The sequence below is a fragment of the Castor canadensis genome, chromosome 3 (genome assembly GCF_047511655.1).
Source record: "Castor canadensis chromosome 3, mCasCan1.hap1v2, whole genome shotgun sequence".
Classification (NCBI taxonomy): domain Eukaryota; kingdom Metazoa; phylum Chordata; class Mammalia; order Rodentia; family Castoridae; genus Castor; species Castor canadensis.
The window spans coordinates 65,001,194-65,026,318 of NC_133388.1; the positions used below are offsets into that span (position 1 = coordinate 65,001,194).

At 34.6% G+C, this 25,125-nt stretch overlaps 1 long non-coding RNA gene across 2 annotated transcripts in view; it reads right to left on the minus strand.

Moving 5' to 3' along the window:
• Window positions 1–370: 370 nt before the first annotated feature.
• LOC141421589 (uncharacterized) overlaps window positions 371–25,125 on the minus strand; it is a 123,470-nt gene continuing 98,715 nt past the window's right edge. Inside the window, exons 3-4 of one of the 2 annotated variants that reach the window (XR_012446177.1) lie at window positions 14,187–14,275; window positions 371–12,437 (exon numbers count right to left, since the gene is read on the minus strand). This is a non-coding gene — a long non-coding RNA (uncharacterized lncRNA). Of the gene's footprint in view, window positions 14,276–25,125 lie in introns of both variants that reach the window. The other variant, XR_012446176.1, reaches the window with a different exon arrangement.

Below are 25,125 nucleotides of genomic sequence, written 5' to 3' on the forward strand. Positions count from 1 at the left end.
AAATTGTTCTCAGAAAAGAAGACACATCTGAGGTTTTGTGGACACATTTCATTGAATTTTGAAGAAAGATGAAAACATGCACCTTTCTATGTTTTCACAAAATTAGAAAGCATACAGTAGAATATCTCATGTTGCTGAAGGCCTTATTATTCATTTATATTGCTATTTAGAAATGGCATAATTACATAACGAAGTAAGTCACAAAGAAGTCATATAAATCACTATTTGAATTTGAATAGGCAGAAATGATACTCTGTTTAAAATAGTCTCCTTTTTTCATTTACTAACACCAAAACTAAGTAAGACTATGAAACACTAGCATCTCTTGAAAAGTTACAATATAACACTTAGATCACATGTTTTCCTAAGTTTTACATATACCTAGTGCAAATAAAAGAGGTGACATGAGAAAAATTTAGACAGTTGTATGAAAATCAAATTATCTTTTTAAAGTCTCCTACTTAAGCTTGATGCTCCTAGCCACAGGTTCAATAAAATAAAATAAGATAGTTATAAATATGCATTTTCATTAAACACAAATCCCTAAGACTTTATAAGGGTGATGTCTATAATGTTGAATAACAGGGGGATGAGTAGGCATCTTTATCTTCTTTATGATCAGAGGAGGAAAATTTTCAAATTTTCAGCACTAAAGACCTGTTTGGTTTCCATAAATGCCCTTTATGTAGTTGATGAAATTCTCTTCTCTTCCTAGTTTAATTGTTAATATTTATTATGAAAGAGTGGTCAATTTTGCCAAATGTTTTTTCTGCATTAATTGAAATGATCTATTCTCCCTCTTAATTATGTTTATATGGTGTATTCCATTGACAATGGTTCTGCTCAGTTAACTTAGTGGTTATCTTTTTATCTTTTGTGTGTGTGTGTGTGTGTATGTGTGTGTGTGTGTGTGTGTGTGTGTGTGTGTGTGTGTGGTATTGGGGTTAGAACTCAGGGCCTTGCACTTGCTAGGCAGGAATTCTACTACTTGAGCCATACACTCAGCTCTTTTTGCTTTAGCTATTTTTTGGATAAAGTCTTGAGTTTTTGTCCTGGGCTGTCCTAGGACAAAGATCCTCATACCTATGGCTTCCCAATTAGCTGGAATGACATGCACAAGTCAGTATGCTGTGCCTATTCATTGAAATGGGGTCTTGCTAACTTTTTTTCCGGGGCTAGTTTAAAACCATGATCCTCCCAATCTCTGCCTCCCATGTAACTGATATTATAGATGTGAGCCACTGTGCCCTGTTAGCTTAGTGGTCATCTAATGATTGCATAGAAACTTCCTTAAATATCTGGCATCAATGTGTGCCCTTACCTTTATTAAGGAACCACTTGTACCTATTGGTGCATGCCACTAATACTCAGACAGGCAGCTCAAAATTCTGCCCTAGTGCACACTTCCTTTTTCTATAGAGCCTAAAGTTATTTTATAGGTGAGAGTTTAGAGCATTCCCCTGTCTTTCCACAGCATATTCATAGTCCTCAATATTTTATGGTCCTCCACATGTGGGATTAGTTTAGAGCTTTACAAAACCCCTATTGAGGCATCATTCATCAGCTTTTACTCTTTAAATTTTTGTGTTTGCCTTTGATATACTGCAAAGTTATTCACAGTTTTAAACAATTCAGATGAATTTTTTTGACAGGTGCTCTCTAGAAAAAGGTTATTTGCACTTGTGAGCTCAGAGTAACATCAAATAAAACAATCTTGTGAGTGAGGAATTCTAAGGAAACAATGGTTAATCAAATAATCACATCTTTGTTTATGGGACATTTAGTGGTTTCTATCCTGTTCTGGTCCTTCCAGTGATGGGCAGGATGTTAGTCTCATGATGATTGTAGGCTGTCAGTTTTCAAGACTAGTGCAAATCTATGTTGGTAGTGGAACAGTATGTAAAGACAACACAGAGCTCCCTTTTCTTACTTAGATTATTCAAGAGTTTTCTTTTTTGTTTTTTATTCATTTATTCACATGTGCATACATTGTTTGGGTCATTTCTCCCCCCTGCCCTGCGCTATCACCTTCTCCTTCTACCCACCCTCACTTCCAGGCAGAACCTATTCAACCCTTATCTCTAATTTTGTTGAAGAGAAGACATAGCATAATAAGAAAGACAAAGCGTTTTTGCTACTTGAGCTAAAGATACCTATACAGAGAGATTCCTAGCATTGCTTCAATATACAATATTTTACAACCCAAGTTGATTCATCTCTAACTGATGTTGACACTGGTTCCTGTTCCCCTTCTTATGTTGACCTCTGTCATTTTAAGGTTTCAGTATTAGCTCCTCTGCAGTGGGGACAACAAACATTTTCATGTTTTGGATTTTCTACCTATCCCCATACCTCCTATATGTACTCTCCCCTTGTCATGTGACCCAAGTCCAACAACATTGCTGCATTTGCCCTAGATCTAAATTCAGCATATGAGAGAGAACGTATGATTTTGGGTCTTCTGAGCCTGGCTGACCTTGTTCAGAATGATGTTCTACAGTTCCATTCATTTACCTGCAAATGATAATATTTCATTCTTCTTCATGGCTGAGTAAAATTCCACTGTGTGCAAATACCACATTTTCTTCATCTATTTATCAGTAGTGGGGCATTTGGCTGTTTCCATGACTTGGCTATTGTGAATAGCACTGCAATAAACATGGGTGTGCATGTGCTTTTGGAGTGACCTGTGTCGCATTCCTTTGTGTATATCCCCGGGAGTGGGATTGCTGGATCATATGGCAGATCTATGTTTAGATTTTTAAGAAGCCTCCATATTTTTTTACAGAGTGGTTACACTAGCTTGCATTCCACCACCAGTGTACGAGGGCTCCTTTTTACCCACATCCTAGCCAACTCCTGTTATTAGTGGCTATTCTAACAGGGGTGAGGTGGAATCTTAGTGTGGTTTTGATTTGCATTTTCTTCATGGCTAGAGATAGTGAGCATTTTTTCATATGTTTTTGACATTTGAATTTCTTCTTTTGAGAAAGTTCTGTTTAGTTCAGTTGCCCATTTCTTTATTAGCACATTGATTTTAGAAGAGTTTAATTTCTTAAGTTCCCCATATATTATGGTTATCAGTTCTTTGTCTGATGTATAGCAGGAAAATATTTTCTCCCGCTCTGTGGGTGGTTTCTTCAGTTTAGAGACCATTTTGTTTGTTGTGCAGAGCTTTTTAATTTTATGAAGTCCCATTTGTCCATCCTTTCTCTTAGTTGCTGGGCTACTGGGGTTCTATTGAGGAAGTCTTTGCCTATACTTATTTGTTCCAGAGTGTTTCCTGCTCCTTCCTGTACTAACTTCAGAGTTTTGAGTCTGATATTAAGGTCCTTGATCCATTTTGAGTTGATACTAGTACAGGGTTATAAACATGGATCTAGTTTCAGTTTCTTACAGACGGATAACCACTTTTCCCAACATTTGTTGAAGAGGCTGTCTTTTCTCCATTGTATATTTTTGGCACCTTTGTCAAAAATGAGGTGGATATAGTTGTGTGGATTCATATCCATGTCCTTTATTCTGTTGTCTGTTTTTGTGCCAGTACCATGCTGTTTTTATTGCTATTGCTTTGTAATGTAGTTTGAAGTCAAGTATTGTGATACCTCCAGCATTGCTCTATTTGCTGAGTATTGCTTTGGCTATTTGTCATCTCTTGTGTTTCCAAATGAACTTTAGGGTAGATTCTTCAATGTCTGTGATGAATGTCATCGGCATTTTCCTGGAAATTGCATTGAACATGTAGATTGCTTTCGGTAGTATAGCCATTTTTACTATGTTGATTCTAACAATCCATGAGCACAGGAGATCTCTCCGCCTTCTGTAGTCTTCCTTGATCTCTTTCTTCAGGGGTTGGTAGTTCTCCTTATGAAGGTTATTCACATCCTTTGTTAAGTTTACTCCTATGTATTTGATTTTTTTTTGAAGCTATTGCAAATGGAATTGTTTCCTTATAATCTTTCTCAGTTTGTTAGTTATTGGTGTATAGAAAAGCTAATGATTTTTGTAAGTTGATTTTGTACCCTGCCACCTTGCTATAGTTGTTTATGGTGTCTAGGAGTTTTGGGGTAGAGGTTTTTGTGTCTTTAAGGTATAGGATCATATTGTCTGCAAATAGGGATATTTTATCAGTCTTTTTACCTATTTGTATTCCTTTTATTTCTTCCTCTTGCCTAATTGCTCTGGCTAGGAATTCAAATAATATGTTGAATATGAGTGAGGATAGTGGGCACCCTTGTCTCTTTCCTGATTTTAAGGGAGATGGTGTCAGTTTTTCCCCATTAAGTATTATGTTGGCTGTAGGTTTTGCAATATATAGCCTTTACAATGTTGAGGTACATTCCTCCTATTCCTAGTTTTCTTAGAGCTTTTATCATGAAGTGGTGTTGGATCTTGTCAAAAGCTTTTTCTGCATTTATTGAGATGATCAAGTGGCTTTGTCTTTGCTTCTATTGATGTGCTGTATTACATTTATAGATTTGCATATGTTGAACTACCCCTGCATCCCTGGGATGAAACTGACTTTGACATGGTGGATGATCTTTCTGATGTGTTGTTGGATTCAGTTTCCCATTATTTTATTGAGGATTTTTGCATTAGTGTTCATTAAGGAAATTGGCCTATAGTTCTTCTTTTTGGAGGTATCTTTGTCTGGTTTTGGTATGAGAGTAATATTGGCTTCATAAAATGAGTTAGGCAGTGTTCTTTCCCATTATATTTTGTGGAACAGTTTAAGGAGGGTTGGTATTATTTCTTCTTTAAACATCTGATAGAATTCAGCAGAAAATCCATCAGGTTCTGGACTTTTCTTTTTTGGGAGACTCTTTATTGCTGCTTCAATTTCATTTTATGTTATAGATTTATTCAGGTGATTAATATCCTCTGAGTTCAGCTTTGGATGGCAGTAATATCTAGAAATCTGTCCATTTCATCAAGATTTTCAAATTTATTAGAATATAGTTTCTCAAAGTAGTCTGTGATGATTTCCTGGATTTCTGTGGTATTTGTTTTTATCTCTCCTTTTGCAGTTCTAATTTTACTGATTTGGGTTTTTTTCTCCCCTCATTTTAGTCAGGTTTGTTAGGGGTCTGTCAATCTTATTTGCTGTTTCAAAGAACCAGCTTCATGTTTCATTAATTCTTCATATGTTTTTTTGTTGTTGTTGTTTCTATTTCATTGACTTTAGCACTTATTTTTATTATTTCTCTCCTTCTGCTTGTTTTGGGATTTTCTTCTTGTTTTCTAGGCATTTGAGATATAGCATTAAGTCACTGATTTGATATCTTTCTGACCTTTTAACATATTTACTCTTGGCTGTAAACTTTCCTCTCAGGACTGCATTTGCTGTGTCCCAGTGGTTCTGGCAGGTTATGTTTTCATTTTCATTGACTTCCAGGAAACTTAATTTCCTCTTTTATTTCATCAATGACCCAATGGTCATTTAGCAATGTGTTGTTCAGCTTCCATTTGTTTGCATGCTTTTTACTGTTTTGTTGCTGTTGTTGAGTTCCAGTTTTAATACATTGTGATCAGATATAATGCATGGGATTATTTCTATTTTCTTATATTTGCTGAAGCTTGCGTTGTTAACTAAGATATGATCAATTTTGGAGAAGGTTCTATTAGCTGCTGAGATGAATGTATATTGTGCAGAAGTTGGATGAAATATTCTGTAGACATCAGTTAGGTCCATTTGATCTATGGTGTGATTTAGTTCTAGAATTTCTTTATTGATTTTCTGTTTGGATGACCTGCCTATTGGTGATAGGAGAATATTAAAGTCTCCCAATACTACTGTATTGGAGTCTATATATGTTTTTAAGTCCTTTAGAGTATGTTTGATGAAATTGGGTGCATTGACGTTGGGTGCATATAGGTTGAAAATTGTTATTTCCTTTTTGTGTATTTCCTCTTTTATTAGTATGAAGTGTCCTTCTTTATCTCATTTGACCAACGTTAGCTTAAAGTGGGTGCATATAGGTTGATAATTGTTATTTCCTTTTTGTGTATTTCCTCTTTTATTAGTATGGAGTGTCCTTCTTTATCTCATTTGACCAACGTAAGCTTAAAGTCTGCTTTGTCTGAGATAAGTATTGCTACCCCTGCCTGTTTTCAGAAGTCATTGGCTTGGTAAATCATCTCCAACCTTTTACCCTAAGCCAGAGCTTGTTTCTGCTGATGAGATGGTTCTCCTGTAGCCAACAGATTGTTGGATCTTCCTTTTTAACCCAGTTTGCCAAGTGGTGTCTTTTGATGGAGAATTAAGTCCATTAACATTCAGTGTTATTATTGATAGGTATGTGGTGACTCCTGTCATTTAGTTGTCATTGTTGTTTAAGGATTTGATTGTGTGCATCTGAATCAATGTTAGTCTCTACTTTCTTGCCTTTTCTTCTGTGGTTTGGTATTGCCTGTACTTTCATGGTTTTGTTTGCTTTCATTCTCTGTGTATAGAATTCCTTGAAGAATCTTTTGTAGTATTAGCTTGGTGGTCATATATTGTTTTAGTTTCTGCTTATTGTGGAAGACTTTTATTGCTTCATCTATTTTGAATGACAGTTTTGCTAGGTAGAGTGTCCTAGGGTTGAAATTATTTTCATTCAGTGCCTGGAAGACCTCACTCCATGTTATTCTTCCTTTTAAGGTCTCCATGGAGAAATATGCTGTGATTTTGAAGGGTTTACCTTTGTATATTATTTGTTTTATCTCTCTTTCAGCCTTCAATATTCTTTCTATAGTCTCTGTGCTTATTGTGTTAATGATAATATGTTGTGGGGTAGTTCTATTTTGGTCAAGACTGTTTGGTGTCCTGGATGCTTCCTGCACCTGAATGGGCATAGTTTTCTCTAGATTTGGGAAATTTCCTGTTATTATTTTGTTGAATATATTAAGAATTCCTTTTGCTTGCACCTCTTCTACTTCTTCAATGCCCATGATTCTCAGGTTGGTCTTTTGATAGAGTCGGTGAGTTTTTGCATATTCCTTTCACAGGTCTTGAGTTGTCTAATAGTTCTTCAGTTTTTCTTTTAATTACCATTTCATCTTCAAGTTTTGAGATTCTGTCTTCTGCTTGTTCTAGTCGGCTGGAGTGGCCCTCCATTTTGTTTTGTTTTTCTTTTTCATTATTTTTTTCTGAGATTTTCCATATCATGGGTCACTTCCTATTTAATATTGTCAATTTTTGTCCTTAATACATTTATCTCTCTATTTATGGTTTTTTTCTGTTTAAGTTTGGTGTTTATTTAGGGCTTCTATGAGTTCATTTATTTGTTTTTGTGTTTTCTCATATTCTTTATTTTTGTTGTCTTGGAGTTTCTTGAGTGCCTCCTGTACATTTTGGTTGACCATGTCTAGAAACATCTCCATGAAATTCTCATTGATTACTTGCAGGATAACTTCTTTCAGGTTGTTCTTGTGGGCTTCCTTGTGTTCCTTGGTATAGTTTATCTTTGCTTTGCTTGAGTCTGGATCTGGTTTTCCTTTTTCTTCATTTCCCTCTGAATCCTTTAATAATTTATTTTTGGAGGGAAGAATGTTTCTGTCCCTTTTTTGTCTTCCCATCATTCCACTTGCTTCTGTTTCTGTCCCTGGTCTATGTGTAATTTAGTATTAGCTAACTTACAATGGTAAAACTAACAAAATCAAGATAGAAAGAGAAAAAAGAAAAGGAAAAAAATGGTGAACCAAAGAAATCAACAGGGAGAGATGGTGGAAAATTAAACAGCAAACAAGACAAACAAACACTTAAAGAAAAGAAAAAAAGAATTCCTGGTTCAGGAACAGTGGAATTTCTGTCTTAGTAGTTCTGGTGTTACTCCTTTAGCATCCAGTCCTGTTTGTCTGCTTTTTTGCTCACTTGTTGGTCTGTGTCTCTTAACAGGTTTGGAGCCAGCATCTGGTGGTGCTGGAGCCCTCCTGTTTTTTCAGTGTAACATGGTATGGAAAACCTTCTTATGGGCTGGGGTTTCAGGGTTTCAGAGTTTTGTTTCTTCTTCTTCTTCTTCTTTTTTTTTTTTTTTTTTTGCCAAGTGTGGCTCCAACAGGAAAGTATTCTGGTTGGTCTGCTAAAGGTCTCCCAAGCACGTTTGGAGCTTACAGGCTGGTGTGCCGGTGGGCTGGTGGGCCAGTGGGTGGGTGGGCGAGTGGCAGCTGGTGGGTCAGAAGGCCTATGGGTGGTGTGTGGGTGGCAGTGGCATGGGGGTGGCTTCCCACCTGTTCTTTCAGTGTATTGTGGCATGATGAAACTTTACACAGGCTAAGGGTTCAGCATGCAGAAGTTTCAGCTCTCCCTTGTGCTTTATCTCAACCAAGTATGTCTTCAGCATCTCACCAAAGTCCCTGATTCACAGAGCTCATGCAGTCTGCAAGTGTCCCAGTTGCCATTTTGGATCTTCTAGGAATTTTCTTGAATAGTGCTCCTAGATAGCTGCAAACCTTTGAGTAATCTGTACACAGGTTATAAAGGTAGCTTTGACAATGTTCACCAGTGTACTCTTTACATTTTTGGAGATGCTTCAGAGGACATGTGCTGGCCCTTTAATACCAATTTTGTTGAATAAAAGTTTATTGAGAGTAAAATAAAACCTGTGATTTGCACCAGCATCATTGTAAATTTATTTTAATTGAGGTGTATTTTAAAGTAGTTAGTCACTAATAGGATCGATGCACTTGAAGTCCCAGCTTTGAGATATAGTTTTAAGTACCTGCTTATTTCAATGTTTATTTGGAGGTCTTTTTGGAAAATTTAAATATCTGTAAAATACAGTAAACCTTAGTAAATTTTGAGGTCTACCAAATACATGTTATAAAAAGCAAAATAAACCAATGAAGGAAATAAAATAAAGTTGCTGAATTCACCTTTTAAGCACTGCACAGTGAGGATCTATACTAATGACGACTAAGAGGAAAAAAATCTCTGTTCTCTAAAATGGATTTCAAAATTATTTCCTTCTGTTCAAGAAAATTACCAGTTATGCAGTTTGACACAGTTCATAAAGAATTGCATGAGAATGCTTTCTCTCTTTATGCTTCTGCAATTTGAATTGGCATTTGAGAAAATGAGGATGCAGAAAATAGAAAACAGTTCCTTATCTCTCAAAACTTTCCTTAACAGAGGCAAAGATCAGTGAAAAAGTTTACAACATAGGAATTTTATTTTCACTCCTTACTAAGTCTACAATGTTAGGCAGTAATTTACTACATCATATTTGTTTGTGTTTTGGCACAGCTGGAAAAACAGGTTTTCAACGTTTCCACTTTGTAAAGTTATACTGACAAAAGGTTGAAAATTACAAGTAAAAGAAGAACCACAATGCATTTAGATATGTACTTTTTACCTCAGAAAATGAAGCAATAGATATTAACAAATATATGTTAATTGTGTTACTGTTAAAAAATAGTATTTCGGTTTGCAAGTAAATTCCTTCCTGCCTGCCTTTTCTTCCTTTCTTCTTTGATTTCTTTTTGTTTGTTTGTTTTATCTTCTGTCTTTTTGTACTCTTCTTTTTAACTGTTGTGCTAGGTGGGGATACACTTTAGCATTTACAAAACATCTTATATTATATCAAATGTATTACATTTGAGTTTACTCCCTCCACCATTCCTTTATACTTATCCACTTCCCCTGGAACAGTTTCAATATGTATAATTTTTCCATTAATATACATGTGTATGCAGTATTTTCAAATACAAATGTGAATATTTAATGCTTCTCATAAAGATAGCACATTTTCCTTAACTGGTATCACTTTTTTTTAATCACTTAAAGCTATCTTGGGTGTCTTTCCATTATTAGTGCATAGTTTTCTCAGTTTCCTCAGATTCACTTTGAAAATGCTCTGACATTCTATTGCATTCCAACCAACACAAAAAGTTCACAGATCAAAATGTACAAATGAAGGCTTTCACCATGAACAACCTATTTAATAAGCATCTGATCAGAAAACAGGACCTGCCAGTAACTAAAGTGTCCTATATCTCTTCCAGTTTAGGGAATTCATCCATGAAAATAAATGCGTTCTTGACTTCTGCCACCATCGATTCATCATCTTTGTTTTCAACTCTGTATAAGTGAAATCACACACACTTTCTGTATTTTATTTTGCTCAAAATTTTATTGGGAACATTTATCCATAAACAACATTTATCTTTTTGCTAGTTTTAATTCATGCACATCCATCCCTGGTGTTCCATGACAATATCAAAACACATTGATTCAGTCAAACATTTTTTGCCAGTCTATAGTGGCCAAATGACTATCATGGACAGTGTTGTTTTGAAAATACTTGCATATCTTAGGCAGTTGCTCTACCACTTTTTAGTGTTGGGTATTTTAGACATAGGGCCTCCTGAACTATTTGCCCAGGCTGTCTTTGAACAGCAATCCTCCTGATCTCTGCTTCCTGAATAGCTAGATTACAGACATGAGCCACTGGCACCTGGCTTAATGAACATAGATTAAAAACTTTTGTTGGCCATATAACTAGAGATAGTATTGATTAGCTATGTATATGCTCAATTTTCATAGGTATTGCCCAAAAGTTACTAATTTATACTTTCACTCCCACTGTCCTCCCCAACCATCACCAATACTTAATATTGTCTTTTTTATTTTTTTTATTGTTATGTTGGTTGGGGGTACAATATGGGGTATAGAAAAGTTCTTACAATGTATCAAATATATAACTATTCTAATAGATAAAGTAATACATTGTGAGTTAAATTTGTGACAGATAAAATTTTAATTATTTTTATTATCCTTTTGTTTATCTTTTTAAATTATGCATTTGTTTATATTTTATAAAATGTACACTTAAATTTTTTAATATTTTCCTACAGATTTATAAGTTTATTTCTTATTGATTTGCTGGAGTTCTTTATATTTCTGGATATGAGTCTTTGGTTGGATATGTGCTTTGTAAATTTTTTCTCAAGCTCTCTGGAGCAGATTTCTACTCTCTAATGATGTCTTGATAAAGAGAAATTCTTGATATAAATATTGTTCAATTTTTTTTTTAAATTTCTTAATATGGTTGGCATTTTAAATTTCTGTTTATGAAACATTTTCCTACTATAAGGATTGAGTTTATTACTATTTTTGTTCTTATAAAAAGTTATTTTTCACTTTCAGATTCTGATTTTGTGGGGGATAATATAGGACATGTAAGGTTAGATAAATGAGGCTTCTTTGCTGGTTTGTTTTTTTTGTTGTGATTTTGTACTGACAATTGAGCCTAGGGTTTCTGATATGCTAGGCATGTGCCACTTTGCTACGATACCACAAGCCACTTTAAATTAGTTTTTGTTTCCCTAAAGTGTTGAGCAAGTGTCTCTTAATTGGAAAGATAAATCTTGGACTGTTGAGAGAAATGGGGCTACCTCTGACCTACCTTCAATGAAGAAAGGTTCAGTGGGGGTAAAGCTATGAAAATATTCAAAATTTTTAATAATGTAGGTGGAGGTTGGGGTTGAACAGGAGCCAAAGAAGACAAAGATGAATTACAAAGTAATGAACTAATAAAAACTGACCAAAGAAAGCTGAAGAGGTAACAAAAGATACACAGAATCATTTTTTAAATATTATAACTGGCAAAAAGATAATTTCCAACTTTTAATAGTTTGGCTTCCATTTTACAACTTTAAAATTGTGTGAATATGATATACATTCAGTAAATACATATTTTGGATTTTGAATTTTTACATTTTTCTTTTATATAGTACCTATCTCCATGAGTGGATTATTAGGACATAACCCCAATGTAAGTTGATGAGCATTTATATAGAAAAGAGATGCTTTATATACTCCAAATGATGAAAGCGAATAGGTGGCCCAGATTAGAAAACATGGAAAATTGGATGAAAAGGCGTTTACACAGCCTGCCTCCACTCAGGCAAGTACTGGATATTAAAACTAATCAATAATCCTCTGAGAAATCCTCAATTTATACAATGTCACCATAGGCCATCTAATCAATTGTAAATCTATATCTGCAACAGTAATGAGTATCATTATTTGTTTTAAATAATCATTTGGTTGCTATGGATATTAGGAACACTACAAGATGAAATATTTTGCCTATATGTGGTTAATTTTGAATTTTATTAAATTCTTTCTGTGTGCCAATACAAATTCTATTTCTAGGACTTTCTTGTTTCCTGACAACAGTATATGTGTACTCTACATTCGTTTACATTTCTGTATTATCTGTTAAATCAAGGTTGTCCTAAAATCTATATAGTCTTTAGCTGTTTGGGCCCTTCATCAACGTTCTAAGAAAATATTTTCCATCGACAGATGATTGTGGATGCATTTCTCAGTGTGATTCTATCAGTCTTTATTTTACATACCTCACAACTGGGATATTAAGTGCATGGTTTCATAATTGTCATAACTTCTTGATGAATTACCCTCTTGTCACCAACACATATCCATTTTGTTCCTTTAAAGAAATGTAATTTCACATAAGGAAATTCTGCATTTTAATCCCTCCCTTTAATAAATGTCACACAATCATTTTCTTGAGTATTCATGTTCTATTTTTACACTGTCTTTTTTAGAACTGATTTTAAATAATTTTGCAATGCCCAGTCAACTTTCTCTATATTAACTATTCTCTTAAAATGTTTCATCTCTATTTTGTCTTACCATCCTAAAATTTCTTTGTCCTATATTTCTAGCATTAATCTCTGGTTATCAAGATACTGAGTTAAGACATCATGACTTGGCAAACAGCCTGGGCAACATAGAGAGACTCTGTCTCTAAATATTAAACATAAATGAAAATTTTAAAGTAAAATTGAAATTTTAAATGTTGCTAGCATGGTTTATGCTCATCAGCCATGTCCATTCTGCTACTAATGTGATTATATAATCATTATATTTAAATTTCAAATATACCTTTTAAACTCTGCTTATGGATGCAATGACTAATCTTTCTGAGGACATTAGTTATCCCTACTCTAATAATATTTTCAATTGTTCATGTAACCTCACTTCTCACTTACTGTGAGCCATTCTGTTTGTTGAGTTGGATGAGTTGCTTTCATCTTACCTTTCCACAATTATTTAGGAATTCTTCCTGGTAGTAGCAATTTCTATTAAAATGCTAATATACATTTCAATCTCTACAAAGCTTGATAAAAGGGACAGCAATAGCTATGGAGTTTTATATAACAACTATCTATGATGAGAGGAAGGTATTTGGTTTTATATAAAAGTTAACCTATTTCTTCTGGGACTATCAGTGATCTCAGATACTGTGCTGACCTTTTTGTCTCATCTTCCAGCCACTCTGCTCCTGCAGAGTTCCTGGCCCAGGAGGGATAGCAGCTTCTTCGAAGAATAAGTGTGCTGCTACCACACTTATTCTACTAGTCATTTGGACAATCTCCTGTGAAAGTATCTCCAGCCACATTTTATTTACCTGTCCCACCTATGTATGTTTAGGACTGTGGTTTTCTTTTCCAGTTATGCTTTTAATCTTTCAGTGATCCTTCATGAAATCTAGAAGATTTCCCAATGTATCATTTATCAATATTGTTATTTTTCTTAGCTATATTGGTTTAAGGAGGAAAAGATAGTTTGCAATGCTTCTGTCTGTTTTAATAAATGGAACTTCTAACATATTTAAGCTGTCAAATTTTGCAATGTTTATGCTTATCAGTATCTGTTTTTATTACATGTGTTCTCTTTAGCTGCTACTTTTTCATTTTTTACATTGTTGTACTGGGGTACAATGTGACATTTATAAAAGCTTTTAAAATACATCATAGTTGAATTCACCCCCTCTGTCGCTCCCCTTTATCTCCCTTCCCCCATTCCTGGAACAGTTTCAAAACATCTCATTTTTCCATTTGCATGCATGTGGACATAATATTTCCACCATATTCACCCTCCTACACCCTTTCCTTATTTTCTCTCCCTCCCACTGATACCAATTCCCCAGAAGGACTTGTTTTGCCTTCCTGCTCTCTGTTTTTGTTTTAGAAAATGACATTTTTGTTTTTTTAAGATAGCTATACAGGGTTTTTCATGGTGACCATTTCCATGTATATATGCATTATAACCCGAATTGGCTCATCCCCTCTATTTTCCTCCTTTTTACCTTAGTCCCCTTCTTATGGTGATGTCAATAGATTTAAAAATTCTGTCTTCATTTTTGTACAGGAAGTACATCAACCAAACTCACCTCCTTAACTTCTTTCTTGTACCTTCCCTCTTTCGCATGTGACCTCCGCTTAGTGTGACCTGGTTTTCTTAACATTGTTCGTATTTGATCTATATTACACATGTGAGAGAAAACAATGAGAATCAGTTACCTACTGAACCAATTAATATGATTGGATCTAGAGAGATAAAAATATAATTCTGGGTTCCTAATCTATAATTGTGAAAGAATGTGTTCCACATTTAAGGTCCAAGAGTTTTCTCTTTCTTGTCTAAAATTCAAAGATTCAGTTCTGCTCAGGACAGTGTATCATCTTCCAAAACATAACTATGCATGTTCTTGTAAAGAAGAGAGTTTCAAGAAAGAGTAGGACACATAAGCTCAGAAGGTGCTGACTCAGCTGGCACAGTCAGTTTCTTTCTATTGATGCAAGCAAATCACAGGACCAGCATGAATTAAAGAGGAAAGAAAATAGAAATAGGAGGAGTTACAAGGTCACATTGCAAAAAAATGCAATAAGTAATTGAAAAATGAGGGCCATTTCTGATACTAAACACCATATAATACAGTCCTTCCTCTATGTCTTATGGGTTCCATATCTTCAGATTCAACCAACTATGGACTGAAAACATTTGAAAAGAAAAAAATGTACCTGTACTGAACATACACAAACTTTTTCCTAGTGCAGAGATCAAGCACAGTTACCAATGAGCTATACCCCCAATCTATACAAAGAATTTTTGTCATTCCATAAACAAAACAGTACAACTATTTAACTAACATCCAAATTTACTAGGCATTGTAAGTAAGATATAGATGATTTGAAGTATACAGAAAGATGTGCATAATTTACATGCAAATACAGCACAATTTGCTATAAATGATGGGAATATCCATGGATTTGGGAATCTGCAAGGACTCCTGGAACCAATGTCCCATAGATGCTAAGAAACAATGATTGATTACTATTGATACTGTATATTAAATGTGCTTGTTTCTACCTCCATCCCCAAAATCTATTTTGACAAAGGTAAAGATTTCAACCTACCAACCTACTGCTTAGGTTCTATATTTTTCTGTGCCTATTTATATCATATGTCTATTCACTTATCTCTCTCGCTATCTGTTTATTAGTCTATCTTGATTTTGACACATTTAAAAGTGAACTTCAGATACAGGATATGATGGCTAATCTTCCCTGTCAACTTGACTTAATTAAGAGACACTTAGGAGATTAGTAAAGCATACTTCTGGGTGTGTTTTTAAGGACTTTTCCAGAGATGATTAGCATATGGGAAACTTAGGGGAAAAGACTCACCATAAAGTTGAGCATCATTGGCCAATAGACTGGGGACACAAATGGAAAAAAAAATGGAAGAGAGAGGAAGCCAGACAATGTGAGCAAGATCTATACTTCCCACATGAGTGTATCTACCGCCGCAGTTATTGCCATGAGCATCAGACTCTAGATTCTTCCCTAATACCCAAAGGCTATTCTTTTCTGTAACACCACATGTTGACTTTGAGACTTTCTCCCCACTTTCAATGTGGATTCACATCTGTAACTCTTCAGAGGGTTTACAGGCACTCAGCCTTGGACAGGGACTGCATTGGTGGCCACTCTTGTTCTGAGGCTTCCATCTTCTTGAACTGAGCACTCCTTAGTTGTCTGGCTCTCCAGCCTGCAGATGACCCTTTGTGGGTCTATTTAATTTCTAATCACATAGTATGTCTAACAAGTACTCATGTACTATGTCTGTTCCTCTAAAGAACCCTGACTGATACAGAGAAACTTCACTTTCCTGTTACTCTACATAGTGACTATAACACCTTCTTCCCTGAAAACCACTTTTACAGATTTAATGATCTCTCAGATATCTCTGTGCAAGCTAATCAAATGTTACTTTAAATTTCTTTCCTCTGCATAACCTCAGTTACTCCAGTGGACAGTAAGTTTTATTTACTGTGGTCTACCTTTGGAGTTTAATGAAACTATTACATGAAATAATCATGGTGGCTATGTAATTTCTATATGCTTTTATGTTAAGTTTCTACCTTGAAAGAAATGCTTGCCAAGGTCTACATGTTAAGTAGAATATGTTAAGTTTTGTGTTGTCAGGAAGTGGTCTCTGAATGCCAAAACATAGAACACTTTATTCTAGGGTGCAATGTACATAATGAAAAGCTTGATCTTTGGCAAATCCTTCAAATTCAGTGAGAACACATTTGATTTAGCAATGCCAAGGTCTAAATAGGGTCCTGGGAATGGGATTAGAAGAACATCTGGTCTTAGTACTGTGATTAACTTTCTCTGATTATTTCCCATTCTTCTGCCACCACACTGTGCCAATCTCCTTCGTATCGGCTACCCAAAGTCCTCACAGACTCTATACTTGCCAAGCTCAGTTCTAAGGTTGGGTCTCTCTAGAACCTTGCCAGTGTCCACTGGCATGCCATTTTGCACCTTCTTCTGCTCTGGCTTATAGAACAATATTATCCTATATGTTTTTCTGACTTTGCTCACAGTTGCAAGTCCTTGTGTCCCATTATGAACCTTTTTAAATGTTTCTACTATTGATACACTGAAGAGTATAAAAACATATGACACAATGCTTTCTTGAAATAGACATCTATTATTTATTGAGTCTCACTAAAATGCATGTTTTATTGTTTATCTTCATTAACTAAACTTAGAAAAATAAGATGAAAATTTTGTTCTCTACCTAATCACAGTTACTTTCAAAAACTAATTGTAACATTTTTTCTTTGATTCAATAAAGCTACTGATGCTAAAAGGGGGCAGTTTGGGAAAAGCTCTTCAAGAGAATTATTTTGTCACTTAATTAATATTACTAATATCTACCCTCAAATCATTTTACAAGTTCTTTTTCTTAGTCACAGAGTATTTTAGAATCTGACATGCTTTTTACACTTTTTTCTCCCCTTCATTTGAACCACTAAATTCTTCTCTTACTGAAAAAAATCAAGATTATGAGACAGGAAAATCTCTAAGATCTTGTCCTTGTAATATGAACATATTCTTGTTTTATCCTTGGTTCTTTCTTTCCTGGATTGGACATCTTCCTAATAAAGTTAACTCATTCATTTGAAATTTGATTTCTATTTCTTCCCATTATTTTTAGAGAACTAAAACTATTTGCTACCTCCCCTACTTCTATTTTCTCTCTTCAACCTGTCTGTCAATTTATTACTTGCAATAAATGTGCCCTTGCAAAGGTCAAAAACAATCTCTGTTAAAAAATGTAATGGACAGTGTTCAGTGACCATCTTTCTTCCATTCTTTGCATTATTTGAATTCCTGGCCACTCCCATTTTGTTGAAATTTTCTCCTCTCTTAAGCCATGAAAATTGACCTGTTTCTATTTTCATTCTTTTTGTCTCTTCTTGTTTCTGTTCTTCTAAATCTCTTCAAGTTTTAGCTACAGTTTGTGTCATCTAGGAATCCTTTCTGACTCTCTTATAATGTATATGTTATTTTTAATTTAATATATATACACATATATATATGATTACATATTATCTAAATTTAATTATTACAAATTATTCACAACCATTTCTGTACTGCCAAGTTAACATTTATGTACACTTTCTCCTAGAGATATCTGCCTGATCAACCACCAAACCTCTCAAACTTATGATACTCCATACTGAGTGCATCATATTTACTATTGAATTCATTCAATGTTTTATTGTTGTTGTTGTTATCTGTGAAAATGGCTCCATAAAGATTTCCTTGCCTACATGGGAGTCATGTTTGCCTCCATTCATTCCCTGGGCCCACTGGAGTCTAATCATCCATCAAGACATGAACCTCCTAAATTTATTTTAATTTCCTTCATGTATTTTATTTTTCCCACCCATAATTACATGTGTACAAAATCCCATTAGAATTAACTCTAGATATTCTGCTAGACATCTCCAATTTCAACCTGATATTTAGACAGACTAAATAGCAAAGATAAAGGGGGAAATAACCATGTTTTTAGGGTAATAATGGATAATAAAGTTTCTGCTTATCTTGTCAATTTCTTTTTTTGATCATCTCCCTTTAGAGTTTTCCTTCCTTCTTTCTTGCTTGCTTACTTAATTGCTTTCTGTCTGTCTGCCTGTCTTTCTTGCTTGATTGCTTTCTTCTTTATTTTCCCTTTATTGTTGTGGTGGATGGGGTACATTGCGGCATTTACATTTACAAAAATTCTTACAATGTATCAAATATATCATATTTGAATTCACCCCCTCCACATTCTTCTTCATCCCCTATCCCCTGATAACTGAAAAAGTTTCAACAAGTATCATTTTTTCATTTACATATGTGTGCACACATTATTTCCAAGATATTCATCCTCCTACCCCCCTTTCCCTTCCACCTTACCTTTCCCACCATGCTGACTCCTCCCCCACCCACTTCTCTTTCTTTCTTTCTTTCTTTCTTTCTTTCTTTCAGTATTGGGATTTGAAATCAGTGTTGCATGACTAAGTAGGCATTCTACCTTCTGAGTTACACCTGCAATTTCTTTGGAATTTCATATTCTAAACAAATCAAATGGCTGTATATCTGACTGCATCATGCTATTTTCCTCAGTTCCCTAGCTGATGCCCCTGTAGGTACATTGTCTTCTTTCCACTTCAGGTTACTCACATTCATCTAACCCCTCCTTGATGGCTACAATGCCTAACTATAGTGTTTACTCAATAAATAGATAAAAGAACAATGAGCAAGCACTTTTATACTCTTCTCCAATTTGTCTTAACAGTTTATTTTGGTAGCAGTTCCCACTGTAATTAATGTAGAAATCCCTAATAGAAGTTACTATTTATATCACATAGAAACTGGATAAAATAAGTGGAAATCTAGAAATGTATTTTATTTTGAATAAATGTTTCAGGTTCACACGTGAATATTCTGCCTACTTTACCCATTTTTCTGCCTTCAATCTTAATTTTGTTTAGGGATTAAAAGTCATTAGTACATTTCCAGGCCTCATTAAAAATATATTAATCATTGGCAAGTACATTTTAACATTTGTTTGAAGTTAAACATGAAAACTGTAATTAGAAATCCACAGACAGAACCTAATTTTCATAACATATTATTAATAAAAAAAGTTGACTTACAAAACATAAATACAAAAACATAAAAAAAAAGAAATATAAATTAAAGTCTTTATTATGTTTTGTCTGAGATAACCTCTGAGTAAGTATGTTGCAGCTTTCCCGTAATACTCACTGTTTCAATGTAGTCAATTTATTTTTGCTTAAAAATAGAAATAATAAACAAAATATAATGGATATTTTGTAACTAAATTTCAACACTATAAAATACCAAAAAGAAAAAGAATCTTTAAGAGAATCATTATGAAATCCACTCTAAGGGACAATTCTTTCTAAGATTATAGATTCAATTTGACTTTATAGATAAGCAATCAATAAGTTATAATATAGGTCATGTTTTAAACCAACAAAAGGGATTTCTCACTGTTGAATTCATTAGATATACTGACCTTCAATCAAGTATAACTTCTTAATAGATCCTACTCAAAACACTCTCACCCAAAGACTTATTTCTTCTAAGCCTGTTCTACTTTTCACCACAATGCATTAATTTTCTAACATCATATAAATATATGTTTACCTTACTCATGCTATCCCACTAGTATATAAATCTCAACAAGGCAGACTTTTATGTAGTTTGTTTCTCAAGATATCTAAGGACCAAGAATATTTGCCATACTGTCCAAAGAAGAAAGTTTATAGACATGAGTGCATATATTAAAAGGACAGAAAGATCTCAAACCAATGACCTAATGCTACATATCAAACTCCTAGAAAAACAAGAACAAGTGAAACCCCAAACAAACAGAAGGAGATAAATAATAAAAATAATGGCTAAAATTAATGAAATAGAAGCAAAACAAATAAAAAACAAAAAAAGAATCAAGGAAACAAAAAGCTGATTCTTTGAAAAAATAAACAAGATTGATAGACCCCTGGCAAATCTGACTAAAATGAGGAGAGAAAAAACTCAAATCAGTAAAATCAGAAATGCAAGAAGGGAGATAACAACAAACACCATGGAAATTCAGGGAATCATCAGAGACTGCTTTGAGAACTTATATTCCAATAAATTTGAAAATATTGAAGAAATGAATAAAGTTCTAGATATTTATGACCATACAAAATTGACCCAAGAGGACATTAACCACCTGAATTGATTTATGCTACAAAATGAAATTGAAGCAGCAATCAAGAGTCTCCCAAAAAAGAAAAGTCCAGGACCTGATGGATTCTCTGCTGAATTCTATCAGACCTTTAAAGAAGAACAAATACCAACTCTCTTTGAACTTTTCCACTAAAAAGAGAGGGAAGGAACTCTGTCTACTTCATTCTATGAAGCCAGAATTACACTCATCCCAAAACCAGACAAAGACACCTCCAAAAAGGAGAACTATAGGCCAAACTCCTTAATGAATATTGATGCAAAAATCCTCAATAAAATAATGGTGATCCAAATCCAAAAACATATCAGAAAAATCATTCACCACGACCAAGTCGGTTTCATCCCAGGGATGCAGGGATGGTTCAACATATGCAAATCTGTAAAAATCTGTAAATGTAGTACAGCACTACAATAGAAGCAAAGACAAAAATCACTTGAGCATCTCAATAGATGCAGAAAGGGCCCTTTATAAGATCCAACACCACTTCATGATAAAAGCTCTAAGAAAACTAGGAATAGAAGGGATGTACCTCAACATTGTAAAGGTTATCTATGACAAACCTATAGCCAACATCATACTCAATGGACAAAAACTGAAATGATTTGCCCTAAAATCAGGAATGAGACAGGGGTGCCCACTATCCCCACTCCTATTTCACATAGTCCTGGAATTCCTAGACAGAGCAATGAGGAAAGAAGAAGAAATAAAAGGAATAAAAATAGGTAAATAAACTGTCAAAATATCCCTATTTGCAGATGACATGATCCTATATCTTAAAAACCCAAAAAACTCTACCCAAAAACTCCTTGACACCACAAACAGCTTCAACACGTTGGCAGGATACAAAATCAACTTACAAAAATCATTAGCTTTTCTGTACACCAACAATGAACAAATTAAGAAAGAATATATGAAAACAATTCCATTTACAATAACCTCAAAAAAAAAAAAAAGTCAAACACCTAGGAGTAAACGTAACAAAGGATGTGAATGACCTCTACAAGGAGAACTACAAACACCTGAAGAAGGAGATTGAGGGAGACTACAGAAGGTGGAAAGATCTCCTGTGTTCATGGATTGGCAGAATCAACATAGTAAAAGTGGCTATACTACCAAAAGCAATCTACATGTTCAAAGCAATTCTCATCAAAATCCCAATGACATTCAACAAAGAGATTGAAAAAATCTACTCTAAAATTCCTTTGGAAACATAAGACACCATGAATATCCAAGGCAATACTCTGTAAAAAGAGCAATGTGGAGGTATCACACACCTGACTTCAAACTATATTATAAAGCAATAGCAATAAAAACAGCATGGTACTGGCACAAAAACAGACATGAGGACCAGTGGAAAAGAATAGAGGACCCAGATATGAATCCACACAGCTATGCTCACCTTATTTTTGACAAAGTCACCAAAAACATATGACGGAGAAAAAACAACCTCTTCAACAGATGGTGCTGGGAAAAGTGGTTAGCTGTCTGCAGAAAACTGAAACTAGATCCATGTCTATCACCCTGTACTAGTAGCAACTCAAAGTGGATCAAGGACCTTAATATCTCACCTGAAACTCTGAAGTTAGTATAGGAAAGAGCAGGAAACACTCTGGAACAAATAGGTATAGGCAAGGACTTCCTCAATAGAATCCTAGCAGCTCAGCAACTAAGAGAAAGGATTGACAAATGGCACTACATAAAATTAAAAAGCTTCTGCACAACAAAAGAAATTGTCTCTAAACTAAAGAGACCACCCAGAGTGGGAGAAAGCATTTGCCAGCTATACATCAGACAAAGGACTGATAACCAGAATATACAGCAAAAAATTAAGCTGCCCCAAATCCATAAACTAATATAGAAATGGGCAACTGAACTAAACAGAACTTTCTCAAAAGAAGAAACTCAAATGGTCAAAAAATACATGAAAAAATGCTCGCCATCTCTGGCCATAAAGGAAATGCAAATCAAAACCACATTAAGATTCTACCTCACCCTTATTAGAATAGCTATCATCAAAAACACCATCAACAACATGTGTTGGTGAGGATGTGGGGAAAAAGGAACCCTCGTACACTGCTGGTGGAACTGCAAGCTAGTGCAACCACTTTGGAAAAAAATTTGGAGACTTCATAAAAATCCAAACATAGATCTGCCATATGATCCAGAATCCCACTCCTGGGGATATACCCAAAAGAATGCAACACAGGATACTACAAAGGCACCTTTACACCCATGTTTATTGCAGCACTATTCACAATAGCAAGTTATGGAAACAGCCAAGATGCCCCACTACTGATGAATGAATTAGGAAAATGTGTTATTTATACACAATGGAATTTTACTCAGCCATGAAGGAGAATGAAATTTTATCATTCGCAAGTAAATGGACAGAACTGGAGAACATAATTCTGAACGAGGTCAGCCAGGCTCAGAAGACCAAAAATCATATGTTCTCCCTCATATGCAGAATTGAGATCTAAAACAAATGCAGTAATATTACTGGACATGGGTTACACTCTAAGGGGAAAACACATAAAGGAAGAATAGGGAAAGGTAGGAAATGAAAAACTTGAAAGTGTTTGATGTCCTTTTTGCAGAGAAGCTTATAGAGTAACCTTAAAACAACAGAGGTCAGTGTGGGAAGGTGACTGGGAGTAGTGAAGAGATCTGGTAAAGATGAATCAATTCAGGTTGTAATACACTTGTGCATGGAAGCAATGCTAAGAATCTCTCTGTATAGCTATCCTTATCTAAACTAGCAAAAACGCTATGTCTTTCTTACTATTGCTTATGTCTTCTCTTCAACAAAATTGAAGAAGAGGATAAAACAGGTTCTGCCTGGAAGCATGGGGTGTGTGGGGTGAGGGAAGAGATGGGGAACGGGGGGCGGGGAGTAATGGCCCAAACAATGTATGCACATATGAATATATTAATAAAGGGGAAAAAAAGAATATTTGCCATAAAGTTCTGCATAAAAGTAGGGCAAGTCAGTCATGTTAGAGAACAAACTAACAAAAGGAATCTTCTCTTTGTTAAAATACAATAAAATGAGCAAATGGAATTGTATTGGTCTTGAGTCATGTCACCATATAAATTACTTTATCATTAGAAAATGCTGTTACCCCCATCATTCTGTACTATCACAACATATCTATAAATGTAACTGTGTCTGAAATGTCCTGGTTTCTGCACTTTAGAATATCATAGATATTTACTATATTAGATAAATAGAACAACTCATCTTTGTTTATCATTATTTTCAATTCTTACAGGTAAATACTAAAATACTGTAGGGATTATATGTAGGAATACTAAGATTCTCAAAGCAAATTAAATTTTTACAAAGAAAATTCATAAATTATTATTTTCTCTTTTTCTTCTTGAAGGTATCTTTGATTTGTTTGTCTTATAGGTGCAGTAATGTAAGAAAATTGCAACTATGAATATGGTTAAGACTTACTATTTGCTGTTCTTGATGGGCAGAATATAAATCTAAAAAATGCTATAAAGTAAGTGCACAATAAAATCACTCAACATATTGATGCTTTTCAAGCTAATAATTACAAGCCTGAAAGAACATCAGTGCTTGATAGGTAGAATGACCCCACTATTTACATAGCAAGAATTGTTTGACGCTGAATAAAGGAGTACTGCTTATGATTGTACTTAATCTATAATAAATATACTACCCAGTTTCATCATTGAAAAAAAAGGCAAAATCGTCATATGAGTGTAAGTTGGTATATTTTTTCCCTTGAAAATTTCCCAAACATTTTATATCTTATTATTAAGCTGATTTTGAACACAACAGTTTGAATTAAGGCAATAACTTGTCATAAGCAAGAATGAGATTTATACAAATCAGATAAATAATTTCAATATGACTTTATCAAAGTATCATAAAAATAAAGTTAGGCATCAGTACACTCTATAATAAAGTGACAAAATAAAGCTCAATATATGTTTGAAAGATACTTTTTCTCATATATGTATTAAAATTAAAACAAGATACTTTGTGTTGTGATATTCCTAATAAAATGGTAGAAGGGATAGAGGAGATGCCTGAGCTTGACAATATGAACTTACACCCACCTCTGCCAATATGGTTTCCACTACTGATGAGTATCCAATGTTTCAGCAGTAGAAACCAACAGTAAATCCTGATATGGCACAATTTTGTATGGTAATCATCTAATAATCTATGGTCACATTGATTTTCTTCCATCATGGAGAGACAAGGATTTTTCTAAATAAAATATATATTTACTTTGTGTATGGATTTGTCTTCACTGCTCAAAACACTTCTGTAAACCCTGCTATCTGTGAAGTTACAGGCATCCTCACCCACTGTTACAGTATTCCATACGGCATTACTTAGGCCAAAAACTCACTTTGTAGCTAATGAAGTGTAATAATGGGTTCAATCCTCAAACAATTCATGGTTTTTCCATGCTCTGAAGCATCCTGAGGCACCTGCCAGGAAAGAATAATAAGGTGGACCTTTCAATATAGTCACAGCACTAAGTAGGTGGCAATACCTTGCAGAGGTGGGCAAAATTCTCCATATGGCAGTATATGATCTCTTTCCATGACCAGTAAATGATGTTTTCCCCACAGCCTGGATTCATGGGTCCAGGAATGAAGAAGTGGAAATAAGAGTAGAAACACCAATATTCCTAGGAAACCTTTTCTTCTTAACTATGTGACTTACACTCTGCTGG